This window comes from Equus caballus, chromosome 18, assembly GCF_041296265.1.
Source record: "Equus caballus isolate H_3958 breed thoroughbred chromosome 18, TB-T2T, whole genome shotgun sequence".
Classification (NCBI taxonomy): Eukaryota; Metazoa; Chordata; class Mammalia; order Perissodactyla; family Equidae; genus Equus; species Equus caballus.
The window spans coordinates 34,054,517-34,070,319 of NC_091701.1; the positions used below are offsets into that span (position 1 = coordinate 34,054,517).

The following is a 15,803-nucleotide window of genomic DNA, read 5'->3' on the forward strand; positions in this document are numbered from 1 at the left end:
AAGCAATTAACTCTGCCTTGAATTAGAAAACTGGGGAAATGGGGTAGTGATGTCTGACCCCAAGTGCAAAAGAGTTTTACAGAGGAAGACAAAGGGCATTTTAAGCAGAGAAACTAGTGAGAGCTAAAGCTTGTAAGCACTTAGCAATGCCAGGCATTTTTCCAAACATTTTACATTTAGTAAATCATTCAACAAACCTGTGATGAAGTTACTATTAATATTCCTGTTACATACAGGAGTTGAATGCAGGTGCCCTGATTCCAGCCTCTGGGCTCTCTTGATCATCCCAGCACCCATGCCACTATCCTGCAATAGTACAGAAATTGAGGCATGAAAGAATACAGTGCATTCGACGAAGAGCAGAAAGTTTAAGTATTGTCACGGTATATACAGGTTTGGGAGTAAAGAAAAAGCTGAAAGATATAATCATCATGAACCATCTTAAATTTAAACGGCATTCTTCATCAGCAAGAGTTAAGACCAATGTGGCTTATCTTTCCCAGGACAACAATGGTGAGAGGGAAGGATAACTTTTTTATTATTATTAATTTTCAAAAGTGGCAATAGAAAAAGTGAAAGCTGTGCTAATGGAAGTGAGTTTTGTTCTATGCTGCCATGCTTCCCAGATTAACTTTGGGGCCTGTGTGCACCCAGCGGCTAGAGGCTGCCCTCCAGCTCTGACAGTGTTCATGCCCAAGGTGGTCTGGGTAGGCACGTCTGTTCTCTTTCATCTCTTACACCACATATCCCCAGGACCACAGTTGCTTCCATGGGAAGCACAGAAAATATTCTATTGAAGGCAAGTTCAGAAACCTTGTCACTTGGGGCACAGAAAGTTAAACCAAGCTACTTTTTTGCAAACCTCCTAAACGGAATAATTCCCCACTAGAAAAGAAGGATCAGCTGGTTTACCTCTGTGACTCATCCATCCCTGACGTCTGCGATCCTGTGATATGATTCCAATTTGCCTTCATGGAGGGCTGTCTGCAGAGCTAATTGTATGCACTCCTTTGTGCTCGCCTCTTATGTTTATTTCATTACAATATTTACAAAAGGACTTGAGAAATAAGTCACTATGCAAATGGAAGTATGAATACATGATTCAGAGGAATATTAAAATTCATTAACCTTATTTACATTTAAACTATTATCATGTATATTTGAGCACAGTGCACCTGCCAGAATGGATGCGAAGCCACATCAGCACTCCATTGAATAATCTATTCACTGTCTTTATTTCCTTGTCAAGTAAAGTAAAAACTTCCTCATCTTGGACACATTCAAAATCACTACCAAGCTGATTTATTCATTAGCAGTTCTTATTTCTAGAGAAGTCTAATACAAATTTCAAGTTGTCCTTTGGCATTTAGAGGATCTATTCCCATAGAGAATTTTTCCCATCTTTGTTAATTTTGAAGTGCTGTGTTTCTCTTATCACCCACTTGGGAATGAAGGAGACCAAGCTCATCATTTTGAAGACTGACAAATAAAGGCTATGTCTGCATGACACCATACCTGCCCCCCCAAAAAAATCGGTTCTATAAGAAAAGGAAAAATATAAAAGAAAAACAATCAAATTGTGGCTTGGTATTAGGCGAAGCAACCAGTTGATTGGAATTTTCATTTTTCAGTCATTTATTCTGCACTATCTTGATTCAATTAGTGTATAGGATCAAGTGCCAGTCAAAACACTGAGGAGAGCCACCAGGATGATGTTTCATGCTCTCACGGCAATGAGAACTGAAGCTGCCTTAGACTGCCCACTTGCCTTTGGGTTACGGGGCAGAAAAAACAAGAGAAAAAAAATGTTGTATGATCTATAACTGCTGTCTGACAGGGAAAATCCAATCAAAGGGCAGTTTCTTTTTAGTCTTCCCTGGCTTAAGTGGACAACCCCAGATTGTGGAAAGAGAGACAGTATTTAAAGAACTACACCATAGCTGCCAACTACAAGGGCACAAGGGTGGCAGGCAGTCAAAGTGGAGTAGGCTTTTCTAGGGAAAGGCCTGGAGATTAGCATAGGTCAAAATAACAGGAGGAAGCAATACAAAGTTTTGGGCATGGCATCTACAATATCAACTATAGATGGAGTGGTTTACAAGTCTTTGCATTAAAGCTGTAGGAAAAAGACGCTTATCAACCTCTTTAGCCAAATCAATACGTGGCAGCAACAACCATCATCCTAATACCACGCATACAAATTGAAAAGTGCGAGCTGAAGGGAGAAGATATTATGAAGATTCAAAGGAGTTAATCATTGTGTGTGTATGTGTGTGCGTATGTGTGTGTGTGTGTGTGTCCCAGAAGAGTTGGAGCTAAGGCCTAAAGACATCTAACCTGAGGAATTAGATGACACTCCCCACCTTCCATCTAGTCACATCATTTGATGTGCATAGAGCCCACAGACCTCCTGTAAAGAACATCAAGTGCAGGGCCAGCCTGGTGGCACAGCAGTTAAGTTTGTGCGCTTTGCTTCGATAGCCTGGTGTTCACTGGTTCGAATCTTGGGCACAGACCTACACACCATTTCTCAAGCCATGCTGTGGCAGGCGTCCCATATATAAAGTAGAGGAAGATGAGCGTAAATGTTCTCTCAGGGCCTATCTTCCTTGGCAAAAAAAGAGGATGATTGGCAGGGGATGTTAACTCGGGGCTAATCTTCCTCAAAAATAAATAAATAATTACGTAAATAAATAAAACAACATTAAGAGTCTGCACACCTGAAGGTCCAAACTCATAGACTTGCATGCCCATTTTAGAGAGAGGACCCAAGCTGGCTAAATTATGTGGACCTCTATGGAGCAGAGTCCTCAAGGAAAAAAATAATGGAGGGTGGTGAGAGGAGATGCCTGGCCACCACAGACAGACTCTGCAAAAGAATACAGGCATCTGGGAAAAGCAGTGGTTCCAGGCACTATATCAGCCTTTATCTGAATGACTTTACATGCACTAGAAATCCTTTTGTAAAGCAAATAATCATTGCGTCAAGATTTTCACACTTTATTTTTAGCCTAGAAACACTGTCATCAAACAAAATCATACTGGAAACCAAATTATAAAGCAGAAAGAGACAGAGCTGCTCCAAAGGGAAGAGTGGTAAGCATCCTCCCCAGTTGGGGCTCATCTTACTTCCTACCAAGTCCCTGAGAAGCCCTGAAGGTTAGAGTTTGCAGATCACTGGATAACTTCTGTAGCATTGCGAATCTGAATTTTTCGCTTAGAAAGCTGATCTTGCAGCACACATGATAAAAACAGAACTGAGATATTTTCATTGAACACTGCAAATAAGAGGTTAGGCTATCCTTTGGTTTCCAAGTCATGAGAGCAGAGTTCAGCACAGCTCCGAGAGCGGTCCTGGGGTTGATGTCTAATAGAGCTACCTTGGTCGGAAAACCAATTAATGTGTCTTGGTTCTGTGCGCAAGTCTACAGAGGTTGTGTAAATCACCGCCCTGGGCTCTTCTCTGTGTATTTATTTTCTTAAGGTCGAAAGAAGGTAGAGTCCAAAGTACCTTTATGCCTGAGCGTCAAAGTCAATCTGCCTGGAACCGGGTCCTATGGCATAAACACTTTTACAGCTGAGTAGTTTGATTATTAGATTTAAAACCTTATATCACCAACCAACAGAAGGTCTCTATAAAATAGGAGGCGTAGCAACGAAGGAAGACAACTGGGAATAGGAATACATGCAGGTGGCGCATCTGGTCCAGCAGATGGGAGAATCTGAACTGGAGATGCCCATTTGGGATTATCCTGACACCCTGAACACCCTGCTTCCCTTCACTCTGCCCTAGTATTTTTTAAATTCAATCGTTAGTCTACTTCTACCCACTTTCCCCACCTAAGGTTATTCTCTCCTCCCTACTCCAAACACTATTTTCTATTCTCAGGACTCCCAGCATGGAATCAAAATGTGTCCTATCTGGGCATGTCCAATAGTGAAAATATTTCCAGACCCTGGGACAAGCTGGAGCAATTTTTCTCGCTCACTTTTCTTAACCATACTCTCTCTGCTATACACCATTCAGGGTTGTACTTTCTTGAAAGTTGACAGTTAAAATATTTAACGATGGGAATAATACGGGCACCCATGGCCCTACTAGTACTTACCAAGTGAAGGTCAGTCCATCATTTATGATATACACTACTGCAGTCTTTGATATAAACACTTTGAATCAATAAAACAAGTTCCCAGATTCAAGGAAATCGGGTAAAATGACAGTTTCTAATATATTTGTAGCTATGCCACAGTTAAAGACATCTAGGTGGATTTGTTCTCTTTTAAATAATTGTTATAGCAGATTATTTATTATAAGGATTCAATATATATTTAATTAGTACCTACTACTCTCTATTTTAGCTGAGTCATATTATTCCCACATACCTCACCACACTTAAAAATACCCGTAAACATACACCAGATAAAATCCATACGATAAAATCAGAAATTAATTTCATTCCTAAAAGTCAAACATCTTACTCAAAAGGTTGACCAACTCCTGCCGATTGAGTGTCTCACTCAGGCACTTGATCTTTTCTAACAGAAGCTATACTAACATAAAATTTCTCTTTTGCATGTACCTGCTTCCATTTCTGGGACAAAGAATTATAATATAATCATGAAGAAAGGAAGCTTTAAGACATTTCCTTCCAGAATAAATCAAATCAGACTTAATTTAAAGGTAGGTACATTTTATTTTAAGGACTTTTTATGAAGGAAAAATAAGTCATTAATTTTGATAGTTTGTAGTCTAAGTAAATATACAAACAAGGCTCCCCATGTATTATTTACGTTTTGTGTGTGTGTTGAATTTAATTGTAGAATTAACCTTTTATAAAGTGTTTAAACCAGGAAATTATTTTAGCTAGCCAGAAAGACCAATGTTATGTTTTTCCTTTTGTCTAGTTATAATCAATAACCAATTAGCTAAAACTAGATTGTTCACATTCTGGATTATTCATGGAAAATCCCATTTTTAGCTTTGAAAAGTCCTTTTAAGCTAAAAAAATAAATTTCAATATAACTTTGAATGCTCTTTTTATAGTAAAGATGAATAAAAAGAGGTCAGTTTCTTCAGGCTGATCTCCCCTCGGTAAGATAGATTAACTCAGGTTTGGAAACGTGATATTAGTGGTTCGCCTAAGGCTCCTGGGAGAAAGGGACTACATCTTACATGACATTGATTTAGAAAGCAGAATGCCAACTTCTTAATTTACCACCATAGGATATTCCCTCTGGAAATGGTCACCAGGAGACGAAGTCACAAATCAGAAAGATGTTAATGACCCTAGAACTAGGGGGAAAACAGTCCTGGTTAGCTTAATGTATGGAAATTAATCTAAAGTATGGAAACTAATCTAAAGCAGTGATTCTTAAGCTTTAGCTTGCATCAGAATCACCTAGAGGGCTTGTTAAAACAGATTGCTAGACCCCACTGCTAGCATTTCCAAATCCTTGCGTGTGTAATAGGACCTAAAAATTTGCATTTTTACAACTTCCCAGGTGATGATGACACTGCTGGTCCCAGGCGCATAGTCAAGGGAACCAATAAATCATCCTTGCCCACTGATGGATATATTTGTCTGTATAACTAGTATTGCTGTTTAGAGCTAAAGTCCATCCTCCCCTGAACAATGGTGGATTCACAAATTTTTACTCTCCAGGCGAGGAATTCTTTATCAGTCAACTACGGGACAGCTATAGCTCACATTGTAATTCTCAAAAAGTTTATGTATACTACTTGTGCTTTAGATTAAAGCCTTCCCAATGAAATCATTTGGAAGCGTGCTATTTTCTCTTTTAAAAGCAGGTTTACAATAGATGTCTTAAACGTACTACTTTAGAAGGTTGTTAATCCTATACACCGAACAATGATTTTTGTTAGTTTTTGCTTCAGTCTTCAACATTTGACAAATTTCAAGATCTGAAGATGCCACCTGGATCAGTAAGCGTTACATTGACCTAAAAGTTAAAAAAAAAAAAAAATTGATCTATAGAAGCCTTGACCACAAGGTTTATTTTTTCGCATAATAAGAAATCTGAATTGAAGCAGTCCAGAGCTGCTGCAGCTTTTCGAGCGTGCTGTCAATGACCTCGACTCTTGCATCTTGCTCTGCCATCTCTCATATGTTGGATTTAGTCCTCTTGCTTATTGCCTCATTGTAAAAAGATGGATGCTTCATCTTCAGTCTCATGTCATTGCTCTAAGCAGAAAGAACAACAAAGTCAGGAGGAAGGGAACGTACCTATATCAGAAACTGAAAAGCTTGCCATGAAACTCAATTTAAATTTCCTTGGCTGGCACTATGAAAAATGACCTCTCCTAGTTGTTCAGAAAGGTGAGACTTTTTAGCTGGATACATAACTGTCCCTCTCCCCATCAAACTGGTGCTCCATTAGGAAAGATAAGGGGAAGAGCTCATTTACCGATATATGTTCCACTGCCATATTTGAATATCACATCCCCATCCAAGAGCTCAGCTCTCACTACAATAAAGGATGTCAGAACAGTCCTGAAAATCTTCAGCCTAGACACAGGATCACCAGATCAGGTCATAAAGAAAGCAAGCAAACACTCTTTTCTTCTTTTGCAAGAACTGCAAATTCCACCAAATAATTAGCGTGAAATATCACTGTCACTAGCGATACCCAAAGTGCTAGAGATCTGTGAACACATCTATGAATAAGAGTATTCTCATCAAATATTCCTCTAGCAGCCCAAAGGCCCACGTTCCACAGGTAGGCAGGACTCTAGAAAGGATGCTTCAGTCATTTCCATTATATATTGCATGCTACAGCGTTACACTGGCTAATAAAGGGTTACAAAATTAAATAAGACATCATCCCTGACCTCAAGGAACTAGAGACTAATTTGCGAATGATCAGAGTAGGAAGAAAGAGGCAATGACACATTGGATCTTGTTTCTTTTACATCCATTTCTTCTCCAGCTACACAGGGCAGCTGATCTCTGTATAAAGTAACCAAAAGTAGTACGGTCGTGAATGAACAGAATTTCTGGTCCCTAGCAGTGGAGATTCACTGTTCAATTATTGTATCTCCTCCACCCCCAAGGAAAACTATCCCCCAAACTAAGTCTGGCATCGTGGTTAAACATGCGAGCTGTGGGATTAATGCCAAGCTCTTATACTTTCTTATCTGATACTTGGGCAAGTGCTTAACCTCTGCACCTTGGTCTCTTCATCTGAATATGAATAATGATAACAGAATCGATCTCCTAGAAGCTACATGGACACCCTTGGAACTGTGCTTGACAGAGGAGCACTAGAGGAGCATTAGCCCGTGCTTGTCAACATCGTCATGTGTAAGAAGCTAAGCATTTCATCATACACCATACTCCATACTCATCCTCTGCCTCATGCAGTGCTTGGACCTTTTTCATATAAACCTCTAAAATTTTTGCTCAAGAACTTTCACCATCTGTTGGTGGTGAAAAGGATCTTTTCCCCATCCTAAGGCCTGTTCCTAGAATCAGTGTCAATGGCGTCAAAGCTTTTATGTGGATTCCAGAATGGAAAGCCAGAGGATGAGTTTTCTTGCTTTTACAATAAAATAGTTGGCAGGACCCAGGGAAAACAGTTCCTCTTTTTAGGGTAGAGTCTCAGATTCAAAGCAATTGAAGCAGAAATTTGACTTCACTAGAATTCTTTTGACTACCTGAGCTCATTTCTCCATGTGCTCAAACAAGGCAAAATAAGTCACAAAGGAGTAAGGCTGGCAGAAGTTGAAATATAAAGAGCATTATTTTAACCTTAAACTGGCAACTAAAAGACCCCCAACCAGGTAGTCCCAAATAGATCTGGCATTCACACCCAGAGATTTGGGATTTGGCTGCAGTTAATTCCAGAAGGCCAAACTGAGGCTTGGGACTCACCTTCCGTTTGATGCCAAACAGGTCCAGCACTCATCGGCTCACTCACAGACATCACCAGCTCCCTGAGGAGGAGCGATTTTCACAGTTCAGGGCAGACCAAGATGAAAACAGAAATGATTTTCTGTTACACTAACGTATACAAGAGTCTCTTCCAGATGGTAGTCCACACAATGTGTTAGTCCTTTCCTGTCACCTTCGTGAGGCCAGGGCTGCGCATCCCTCCTCTCTCTCTTCAACCCCCTACAGTTCTAGCCCTGCATCCTGAACACCATGGGTGTTCAATAAATGTTTGCTATATGTATAAATGGCTGATAATTCAAAGGCCACCTTGGGTGCAATGACTGCTGGCTGGTTATCGCTGAATGAGATATTCCCTACTGCAGTCCGTTCCAAAATAGGATTAGAAACAGCCTCCATGGGCACACCAGAGGACCATAGCCAAGAGAATCTTGGCCCTGACTTCAGCATTCAGCATCACTGGGACCTTGCCTTGGAAACCCGACAGAGAATCCACACCAAGAGTGGAGCCAAGCCATTGTCTGATGAGGCCCTCAAGGATGCAGGAGGAAGGAGTGCCAGGTTGGCTCAGCTGTTTGGATCTCTTCAAACCATCCCCTCCTTGATTTGTCAGGTTAATCACAGCTGCCTAAATCCTCCTAAAATTTGGAAATTCAAGAACTGTAGCACTGTTCCATTATCCCATTAGGGATACATCTTATTCCTATTTTCGTTACAGCAAGCAGATAGACGTGCCTATTCATCACCCTTAAAAAGTGCTAATTAAGGTCTGGACACTCATCTCAATTCCTTTCCTTACCTTGAGAGTGAGCATAAAACTGCAATTCCCAGCTATCACCATGATCTAATTCCTTCAGGCTTCAGAGGGTTCGGTGGCTTGCCTCCTCCTAAATGAGGATAGAGGTCTTCTTAATTCTCTTTTTTGGACACTTTATATTCACCTAGGCACATATCTTGCAGCATTCCTGCAATTCATGCTGGCCTCAACATGTCTGTTTTGTGCCTAGGCAGACATTTGACATTCATGTTGGTGGCTCAGAATCTAAGCCCTTTCTACATTTGCTGCATTCCTATCTGAAGAGCTTGCTATCAAAGCCAAAAACACTAGGTACTTGCTTTCCTAGCATTATTTATAACTAGGCTCAAACTTGTAACCAATTAAAAAGAGATGCATCCACGCTGGACTGGACTCAGGATCTAAGGACTCAAGCAAGAAAGGATAAAGGGATCTCTCTCTCTCTGTCTCTCTCTCCCTCTCCCTCTTTCTCTCTCTCTCTCTTCCTATGCAGTGGCAGCAGGAAACAGTAGCTACAAGGTTGAAACCTTGACAACAGTGGTGTCTGCGTTGGTTGTGTTAAAATCACTTTCCTAGTACAGAAGTGGTACACACGTCTGTATCTATGTCTTAGTGATGGCTGAAGACCACTTCTCATGCATTGTTTGGGATGTTGATTCTGGCAGCTTTGCCTCTGGCTTGGCACGGCAGCCCTCCCAAGGATTCTGTAATTTCTCCCCACATCTTTTTGATAAATTCTTTTTCTCCTTAATCACTCAAAGTTGATGTCTATTATTTGCAACTGAGAGCTCTAACTAATGCAATAAATTTCCTATAAAACTGACACTTTTCACCAAAATCTCCTAATAGTAATTGTTTTGGACCTCTATGAGCTAAGTCTAAATCTTTATTCAGGGTACAACTTTCAGGCACCCAGACAGGCACATTGAGAAGGTACAAAGGAAGGCCAAGCTCATCCAGCTAGTAAATGCCAGACCTGAGACGTCGATCCAAGTTTTTTGACTCCAGATCAAGTACTCTTTATTTTATTCTGTTTTTCTCAGCACAAATAACCAAATCCCTCTTGCGTTGTCAAGCCAGCTTAAGTAAGTGCTGTATTTTACATTTTCTTGAAATAATTTTAATATTATATTAAAAGTATGATCTACACATCCTCACCCAACGAAAGCCTGGCATGTTGTTTCTCATTGTCACACAGTGTAGATCATCACTAATAACACAGTTTTGCAGACCACTCAAGGCAAAGCTTGCACTAAATCTATGAAACCTTTACCCTACTCACAGCTAATTGGCCACTCTGCAGTGTGCATGTCTGTTCCCACCCATGGAGTTGTATTTTTGTCAAGAATCAGTTGTGTTAGTTCTGAAACCTATTCATGAAAATTGTACTTGTTATTACAATTCCAGAATTTAATAAAATATTCAGAAAAACCAATGAAATACTAATATAAAGGGAATTTATGGCTTTGAACAGATTCAACAGAGGCAAACAATGAGAAATTAGGAGGTTTATAAACATAAAACTGCAAAAAGTCATAGAAGTGTAGGAAGATTCTGTTCTCAGAATGCTTTCCAACTATATTTAAGTTCTCAATCTAATCTAAAGATATTGACACTGGAAATTGTGGCAGATGCATTGTGGAGATGGTTTATGTAAAGCAGAAAAACAGATATTCCAATCAGCAGAACAGTACTTAAAAGAATGCCCTCACCTCATACCAAAAGATTGAAGGATGAGTATGCGTATGCATGTTTTAAAGTCTATTTGCCATGAATTGTGTAAGTTATCATGCATCCTCTTTTATGACTCTCCACTTTTAGCTGACTTTGTTGATTAACTGACCACCTCCTGGGTCTGTTCACATCAGACAGGAGGCCAGTACTGTAATTCTATTGATGGTCACTCCTGGCAGAAAAACTCACATATTCTGGGCAATGTAGTTATGGGACAGGCTTGATTATCTGTGGTCTGTGTCAGCGTGCTGTTGAATTAGAGTTTTAGATCATTTCTGCTGTATAAGCCAGCTTCCATGACGTAGACTGTTCCTCCTGTTCATAAAACAGAGAACTGGGTATTTAGTGCTTGCAGTAGAATTCCCAGAGACTTAGCTCTCCTAAAAAATTCATTTATGTTTTGTCTTATGCAAGAAGTTAGTCCTGAGAAAACACTAAGAGATGTGAAGTTTTACATCCAAATCAGTCCAAATGTACCAGGTTATAATCTAGAATTTAAGAGTGGCAACTTTTATGATCTTCTATAGATGATGGTGGAGAATGGATAGTAACATGCCCAATTTCCCTACTAGTGACCATTGGTCATACAAATGTATGACAATTCAGATTCTTCCTCCAACATAATAATGCATCCATTCTTTCATATTCAGAAGTTATTAATTGAGCACTTACTGTTACGGATTGAATGTTATGTCCCCTCCAAATTCATATGTTGAAGCCCTAATCCCCAAAATGATGGTATTCGGAGGTGGGGTCTTTGGGAGGTAATTAAGTTTAAATGATGTCATGAGGGTAGAGCCCCATGATGACATTAGTGCCCTTATAAGAAGAGGAAGAAACATGAGATCCCCTCCCCACTCTCTCACACTCACTTTCTCTCTTGCTCTCTCTCTCTCTCCATGAGCACACACCAAGGAAAGGCCATGTGAGCACAGAGTGAGAAGGTGGCTGTCATCAAGCCATGAAACGAGCCCTCACCAGACACTGAATCTTCTGGCACTTGATCTTGGACTTCCCAGCCTCCAGAACTATAAGAAATAAATTTATGTTGTTTAAGCCATTCAGTCTATGGTATTTTGTTATAACAGCCCAAGAAGATTAAGACACCTACTATGTGCCAAAACCTATTCTAAATACTGCATTTACAAGGGTGAACAAAACAAAGTTTTGCTCTCTTGGAAGTTAGATTCTAGTGGAATCACTTCTCCTCCCCACCAGTCTGCAAGCTCCTGGTATGGAACAAGTTTTACCTAAATCCCCTTTGTATTTCTAGCACTTAGCACAGTGTCTGGCACAAAGTAAATGTTTAGTGAGTTGAATTAAATAAAATTGAATCAAATAAAATGCAATTGCCTGAGAGTAAGATCTCACCAAACTTGGTAGTTACTTTCCTATCATACTAAAGGTTTGGACTTCTTTCTATTTCTCCAAAATTAATTTGAGTGATATAACAACCTTGTTTGAACTATGCCTCAACTGCACATAGACAACCTTATCTCCCAAGGAGGATTTTTTTTTTTTTTTTTTGGCAAAAACAGACTTCTCTTCAGAAAACTGAATTTAAAAAAATTACATCAGGACTTCCAAAACAATTTTTAAATATGACAAGTTTACATACAGGAAACTTAGATCCTGAGAGCGGGTTCCAAAGTAAGCAATACAAGCAGTCAAAAACCAAGATATATAACAAGAGAATTTCATCCAATCCCAGGATAAAAGGAATAAGTGTTACATCCCTAAAACTGTGTGTAGACATTCTGAATGTGTGTGCATGCATCAGCACTAGTCATTTTATCTTCTCCCTACACTATTGGAACTTAATATTTCAAAAATTTTTTTTTTATTTTTCCAGTTCATAGATAGTTTTAACACAGAAGTTTTAATTCAGCAGATATTTGAAGGCATCCTTTGTGCCAGGCATTGTGCTAAAGACTCCAAATGGCTTTAGGATACAGCATCATCCAATTTTCACACTGATTTCTTCCCTGAAGAAACAGAAACAGATAGACGTTCTCCCTTAAATCTGCTTCCACAGACTAGACTTTTCACTGTCTGTGAGAAGAAAGCTGCCATATAATTCTCAGGACTTGTCTCCTTATCAATCCTAAAAGGAAATTATTATCTTTAAACAGTAGAAGAAAAGTACCTTGCCTCCATGAAATCTGATAGTCTGTTCTGGGGATGTTGTTTTCTGGAGCTGGCAACTGCAGTTCGCTTGTATTGACAGTTTCTGAAGAAACCATATCTGGTGAGGCCAAAGAGGAGAAGGTTCTGGTCTACCACACCCTTCCTGCCCTTTCTGGACTCCAGGGCAACTCACCTGGAGGAATGAAGACAACCTTCTCCACATTCCTGGGAGCTCACGTAAAGCACTCATCGATGCTTTAGTAAGTAAAGCAAACTGGAATTTTAACAATATTATTAGTGCTATTATTCCTTTTTTTTTTAAAGGTAGGCTTTTTGATGAGGAAGATTGGCCCTGAGCTAACATCTGTTACCAATCTTCCTCTTTTTTTTCTCCTCAAAGCTCCAATACATAGTTGCATGTCCTAGTTGTAAGTCATTCTAGCTCTTCCATGTGTGATGCCGCCACAGCATGGCTTGATGATTGGTGTGTAGGTCTGCGCCCAGGATCTGAACCAGGAAACCCCAGGCCACCAAAGCGGAGCATGAGAATTCAACTACTTGGCCACAGGCCTGCCCCTGGTGATACTATTGTTAATGCTGGTCTCAAAAACAAAGCAGTAGACCCAGGGACCAGGAGGGAGAGGGAGGGTGCTGAAACTGTCAGGAGGTGACACAACATCAAACATTCAACTGACAAACTGTAGTCTATGATAAATCATCTAGATCTTCCAAAGATGTAAAAATAAAATACACTGATCTTCAGAAATGTCTCCTTCAAACAGAGATTCATGTAGCCCTGGCAGCAGTAAAGCCTAATGGTCTGGGGGAAGATTGAGGTGGAGTGGAGTCGATTTTAAGTTTCTTTAATTGATGTAATAATCATCAAGAGGATAAATAGAGAAAAGTGAAACAATATATTTATCAGAAAAACTGAGAATACGGGATCTCAGAATAAACTCTGAGACATGGATGTCTGTTTCCCTGAGGCTTTAGATGGCTCATCCAGTTTGTACCTTTCAGAAACAAAACACCAAAGAGTGAAAATTATTCACGCCCTCCGGACGATTGCCAGCCCATCTCTAAAGTCCCTCACTTTGGGAAGCTAAGCATATGGACAAAGAGAAAGCAAACGGTGTTTGGTTAAATGCTTCTTCAAAAAAATTGAAGGTGGTTTTCCCATTGTGCTCTTTTTCCTCCCTCTAGGCACAGCTTCTCCTGGATGGAGCTATGTTATACAACTGCACTTGCAGTGAGCCGATAATCGGCTGGCCCCAAAGGAGTTCTTGGCATACCAGGAGAATATGTTACTAGATGGGCCCCAAAAGAGGAGCATCTGGTTGCCCTAAGTGTAATGCTTGCGTCAGAGAAATCACCATAAATAGCTTTAACAGAGACCAAATGTGTCCGCTTCAATCCAGGGTTTTATCACCCACCAAGGGAATTTATCGGGGTGAAGGGCGAGGGGGAGTGAAGTCATTTTAGCAGGGCATGGTTCATAACTCTTTTATTAGGACCAACAGGTCAGAATCTTTAATAGCTGTGAGAAGGAAAGTTAAAGTCCTTGTTTTCCAGGCACATTTAAGGAATGAAAACAGAGAAAATGGAGAAAGAAGAAAACTAGTCCTTGCAAAGGCCAGGGGAAGAGGAGCAATTGTATTTAAAAGGTGATTTGGAGAATTAGAGAAGGTTATATGTGCTTTTTTGGCTTAATTGAAATGTGCTTTGGTCGGGGAAAAAATCATAACTAAAATTTCCCTAGGTGTACAATATTCTGATCCTGGTGAATTCGGGATTTTCTTACCCTGTCTCCAAAGAAATGAATTGAGAATTCTAGTCTTAGGAGAATTATCAAGTACTAAAAGTGAAATAGCAAGCTTATTCATAGGAGGAATATAACCATCAAACACACTGGTTTGCTGCAAATTAACAGAAAACACAAAAAAAGTAGGTAATTGAAGTACATGTCTGCTCACAAAGTGCACGCATACTTAAGAAATATTGATTTTACTACTCAGCCATAAAAAAAGACAAAACTGTCCCATTTGCAACAACATGGATGGTCCTTGAGGGTTTTATGTTAAGTGAAATAAGCCAGAGAAAGACGAACACCATATGATTTCACTCATATGTGGAAGATAAACAAACACATGGACAAATGGAACAGATTAGTGGTTACCAGAGGGGAGGGAGTTGGGGAGTGTATGAAAGGGGTAAAGGGGCAAATATGTATGGTGATGGATAAAAATTAGACTATTGGGGGTGAGCATGACGCAGTCTACACAGAAACTGATAAATGATAATGTACACCTGAAATTTCACAATGTTATAAACCATTATGACCTCAATAAATTTTTTTAAACAATTATTTATTTTATTTGCATGGTAATATGCAGACTTGTGGCATGGATAAAGCACGCTTTAGTATATTGTAAAAGGTACATCTCACTCTATTTCTGAGGAGGTCAGAGGAACACCATACATAAAAATCAGTGGATTGAATTCTGGTGAAATACAATCTCAAAGGGAAATTCAGGCATCCCGTGGGGAACCTACAGGATCAACTAAATTGCTGGCATTTGTCCTTGTCAGGATGGCAGAAAACACCAATATGCTGCTCCTGTTAGAGACTGCCCAGTGTCCTAACACCAGTAGAATCTTCTTGCTTTGGAAAATTATTCTGAACTTGGACAAGAAATTCGACCACAGAGACCACTGCACTCCCCTCTCTACCTCCTTAGGTGATTGTTTTAACTGCTCTGAATCCACTCTCCAAAGAAGTCCTTACTTGTTAGATGTCTTTTGGACCAAGTTGTATGTACTTCAACCTAAATAATGTTGGCTAAGTGGAATAATAAAAAATAAACAAGCATATGGGTAAAACTGAGGCTTCTATCTTATTCTGTCTTCCAAACTATTCCTTTCAGATCTAATTGTGTGCAGCAAATTAAATCAGAAATGCTGCAATCCCACCATTCTTATAATGAAAGAGCTACCTGCCATCTTCAACAGCACGTTACAGCATGCAAACAACCCGAACCTTACTGCAGATGATTGATTGAGACACTGAAGGCATCAAAATCCTATAATTGAGCTGTCTGAACAATATCAAACGCTCACAAAGATGTGGTGAGGAAAGACCTCAGACCTATCTCATCCCAAATAAACCCTGTTCAATTGGGATCACCAGCCTCCTTACCTTTTTCTCACCCTGTAACCCATGACGTCAACCACTATGA

At 39.9% G+C, this 15,803-nt stretch overlaps 1 long non-coding RNA gene across 1 annotated transcript; it reads right to left on the reverse strand.

The window, feature by feature from the left end:
• Positions 1-4,677: 4,677 nt before the first annotated feature.
• On the reverse strand, positions 4,678-11,480 carry LOC106781915 (uncharacterized). The gene is made up of 4 exons (XR_001378704.3): positions 11,419-11,480; positions 8,710-8,797; positions 7,893-7,954; positions 4,678-6,203 (listed from the first exon to the last, which is right to left on the reverse strand). It is a non-coding gene; the product is annotated as an uncharacterized lncRNA (long non-coding RNA).
• Between the last annotated feature and the right edge of the window lie 4,323 nt (positions 11,481-15,803).